Source organism: Varroa jacobsoni, unplaced genomic scaffold, assembly GCF_002532875.2.
Source record: "Varroa jacobsoni isolate VJ856 unplaced genomic scaffold, vjacob_1.0 contig06075, whole genome shotgun sequence".
In the NCBI taxonomy this organism is placed as follows: domain Eukaryota; kingdom Metazoa; phylum Arthropoda; class Arachnida; order Mesostigmata; family Varroidae; genus Varroa; species Varroa jacobsoni.
In genome coordinates, this window is record NW_019215863.1 from 1 (window position 1) to 4,427 (window position 4,427).

Sequence of the window (4,427 nt, forward strand, 5' to 3'; positions counted from 1 at the left end):
GAACGATGCTTCATATGCTGCTTGTCGGTAACCTATTCATTTTTGGAAAATGTTAGTTTTTCAGAAGAATTTCCAGAAAGAAAGAAGAAGAAGAAGAAACGGAAAACAACCTATTGAACACAACAGCGCTTAACAACTCTGTCACATTGTTCAATTTTAGAGGTACATGTAAAAAGAAGGGTTGTGACACGGAGTTCGTAGGCCCAATGAATATCATTTCAGTAGCTATCAAGCACAAAGACGAAAATGGGGTTCATCTAAGGGAGAAGTTGTCGAACTTCTGCCGGGAAGATTAAGCGCTGAGAAGCAATGGAAATAGACGGATCATATTTCTTCTCTTAAGAACTCTCTAAAAAAAAGGGAAAATTCCCGCAGTACTATACCTTCAGGTAAAGTAGCACAACTATTGTCAATATATCGTAAATTATTGCCTACACCTAGCGTATTTCATATAATATTGATGTATTTCTTATATGGATAGAGATAACTTTGTCGAGGATCTAATCTATCGGAATTTGGAACCCGCTTTGGCGTTCCAGTTGGAAATTATAACTTAGAAACCAATTATAACTTAGAAGCCATACCCACGGCAGCTTTGAAAATGCATCTGTATTTGGTCAAGGCTAAAGTGCCCAGAGGGCAGAGCGTAACGGATTTTCGATTGTTCATCAGCGCTATGGTCCAACATTCGGATCTGTCTACCAAAGAATCCTCTTATAAGCCTATGGAGAATGAAGGTCAACGAATTTTATTTGAGGCTATGGGCGCGCTAGAAGTCGCATTTACGGGCTCTTTTGCAGAAAAGACAGATCGCAATCATATCTTCCTTAACTTTTTGCCAAAAATTACCGTGGATCCTTTGAAAATAGCTGGGTATTGCGCAATTGGCTGCGACTGTGCACATCACGCGTTCTCCATATTGAGGTAAAACTAACTGTTTAACTACCAGGCTCGCGTACGCATTGCGTACCTGTGCGCTTATTCCTTGTTAACGATAGTGGATATTCGTTCGACATTTATATCTACAAAGAGGCCGGAAATTCAAATATGGGTATTACAGGTTTTGAAGCTTGGCCGGGAATGAAGCACAGTCCATTACATGGCTCGTATGTCACCGAAGACTTCCTTCAACATAAGCGGTACCAAGCTCCGTCAAATGGTACTATTTACGTTTACGACTTTCCTGCATCACACCGCAAGCAGGCGCTGCATCGCTTATGGAAAGACCATATCAACGTGCGCCCCGAAATCGAAGTTCCTAACACGCTTATCGAAGAAGAGGAATTGGTCCTCGATGGAGATGAGGAACTGGTGGCAGTAAAGCGGCCGCCTGGAGAAAATAGCGTTGGCATGGTAGTCTGGAAGATCGCTTTTCACTCCGGAATGCCCTGACGGGCGAGATGTCATCGTGATTGCTAACGACCTTACATTTCTCATGGGTCCATTCGGGCCTGAAGAGGATATCTTATTCTGTAAAGCGCGTCAGCTAGGTGTCATACGTCTCTATATATCGGCAAACTCGGGCGCAAAAATTGGACTCGCATAAGAGATCAAGCATTCATTTAACGTGGCGTGATATGACCCAGATAATCCTGAGAAGAGGTACAAATATCTTTACCTTACACCAGAAAACTATGAGAAGGTGAGAGAGAGAGAGTAGAGTAAAGCTTGTCTAGGCAATTTTTCTTTCATTCATGAATACTGGTCAATTTGGTATGCAACGTCCGCTATAAACGTGCTCATTGCTCACAACACGCACATATAGCAATGCCTGCCTGAGTTTTTCTCATCAATAAAACCTAAAGCGGGTTCAGACCTGTGGGCTTAAGACGTGGCACAAAATAACAGTTTCACGGATCAAGTTTACGCGTAAAGTGATAAAATTTATCGAAGTTTTCATATAATTTCATCGAAGTTCATCGCTGTAACGCTTGAAATACCCTTTTACTTCAATAAACGAGACCTTCGATTTTGCGGGCTATCCTGTAGGTGTTTATAGATAACTATCGTGAACTAATCTAGGATGAATATAGCGTTCTAGAATTTCTGTACCGATCTATGGGCTCATCGGAGTAAGCCATATGCGTAGATGCACTGGACCGGCGCTTTAATGCGCCGCTTACAGACGGCGAATCGCCATATGCGGCTCACCTATAGGATGGCATTATCAAGATTATTCTCTTGATGATTATTGTCTATATAGTTGTATTTCTCATAGCACAATGGCAATGTACTTTTTTTCAGGCTTCAAAGGTAAACTCCATAAACGCTGAACTAATTGAGGATGACGGCGAACATCATTACAAAGTTCTCAACACTATTGGCGGGGAAAACGGACTTGGGGTAGAGAATCTCACTTGTGCTAGTGTGATCGCTGGGTGAAACGTCAAGGGCGTATGATGACATTATCACAATTTCATTAGTTACGTGTCGAGCGATCGGTATCGGCGCGTACCTCGTGCGATTAGGCCGGAGAGTGATTCAGGTCGAATCATCGCACATCATCCTTACGGATGCCGCAACACTGAACAAACTACTAGGCTGTGAAGTTTACACATCGAAAAATCCACTGGGTGGCGTTCTGATTATGTACGACATTGGAGTCTCGCGCGTAACGGTTCGTGACGATCTTGAAGGTTGTTATACAATGCTGCGATGGCTTTCATACATGCCTCGCTGCAAAGGGGCCGAATTGCCCATAACTGAAAGCATCGACCCATTCGACCGCGATGTGGTATTCACGCCAACGAAGGCGCCGTACGACCCGCGATGCTTGCTCACCGGACGTAAAAGACCCAATTTACCTGGACTCTGGGAGGGTGCATTCTTTGATCGAGGTCAGTATCGTGCTCAGAATGCACGACGAGTTCTATTTTGCCCCAAATGGTATGAAGGACTAAGCGCAAAATACTTACAACCCTTGCAGACAGCTTCTCCGAAATTATGGCTAACTGGGCTAAGACAGTAGTGGCAGGCCAGGCAAGGCTTGGGGGCATTCTTGTTGGAATAGTGGCCGTTGAGACGCGCACCGCTGAGCTTGCCTATCCAGCTAACCCTCCGAATATAGAGTGAAGCGAAGGTCATCTCTCAGGCAAGTCAGGTGTGGTTCCCAGATTCAGCGTACAAGACCACGCAGACCACTGACGATTTCAATCGCGAGGGCCTCCCGTTATTTGTATTTGCTAACTGGCGTGGTTTCTCCGGTGGCATGAAGGACATGTACGATCAGAGTCTTAAGTTCGGCGCATATATTGTAGACGCACTGCGCAATTATAAACAGCCTGTCATCGTTTATATACTACCGCATGCCGAGTTGCGCGGCGGAGCCTGGGCCGTTGTAGACACCACTTTGAATCCTGCCCAGATAGAGATGTGCGGCGACCCAGATTCGCGGGGTGGCGTACTTAAGCCTGAGGGTACTGTCGAAATCCGTTTGCGAAAAAAGGATCTGATTAAGTCGATGCACCGTTTAGACTCGCGTTGTCGTGATTTGCTGCAGAAAATTGCTATGAGTAAAATAGACAATGCCGAGAAAGCGACTTTCGAGAAAGAGCCGCAGAATCGAGAGGATCAGTTCTGTCAAACGTACTATCAGGTGGCATTAACGTTCGCAGATTTCCACGATAACCCGGTTCGTCGTCCAATGGTCGAAATCGCGTCACATGTTCTATTGGCGAATGCGACGTCTGCTTTTACAAAACAGAATTAAGATGGAAATTTTGTCGACAAGACCAGAGTTGCCAGTTGCCGAGCTAGAGGAAACTCTCCATCAAGGGTTCGTCGAATCACAAGCAACCAGCGCTGCGAAGTTGTGGATCAACGATAAAGCGGTTACGACATGATGTGCTAAACAACTCAATCCTGCACAAGGCAATTCTCTGGTATTAGAGAGTCTCTCGAGAATTAAAAAGAAGGCAGTGATGTTTAAAATGAAGGAGTTACTTAAACGAAGATCTTCTCACGGATACTGCAGTTTTCCTAGTTCACCAAATGAGCGCTCAACAAAGGGAAAAGCTGACGCTCACAATGAACCTTTTCCAAGGATAGTAGGAATATACCGGCTGCCGATACACATGGTGGATAATGGTAGCTGCGGATGAAATAACCAAAATGACATTTTGTATTAAAGCTGCTTGAGTATTTACTATACTTACCTATAGAGGCTATATATAGGCGTTACAGCATTTTACGGGAAACGAAAACAATCTTATTACATTGGAACATATATTGATGATCGCAATCCGCATAGTCCTGGCGCATCGTAATACCCTTAACGCTGGCAGAAAGTTTTCTCACGTTTTACAAAAAAATAAGAAAAAAACACTCTGTAACACTAACAAATTGATAAGGATTTTATATGTATATATATATATATATATATATATATATATATATATATATACATATATATAAGAAGTTTATATTCG

The 4,427-nt window shown here is 43.5% G+C and overlaps 1 pseudogene; it reads left to right on the forward strand.

Annotated features, from left to right (window-relative positions):
- Positions 1-473: 473 nt before the first annotated feature.
- On the forward strand, positions 474-3,631 carry LOC111273307 (acetyl-CoA carboxylase pseudogene; annotated as a pseudogene).
- Positions 3,632-4,427: the final 796 nt, after the last annotated feature.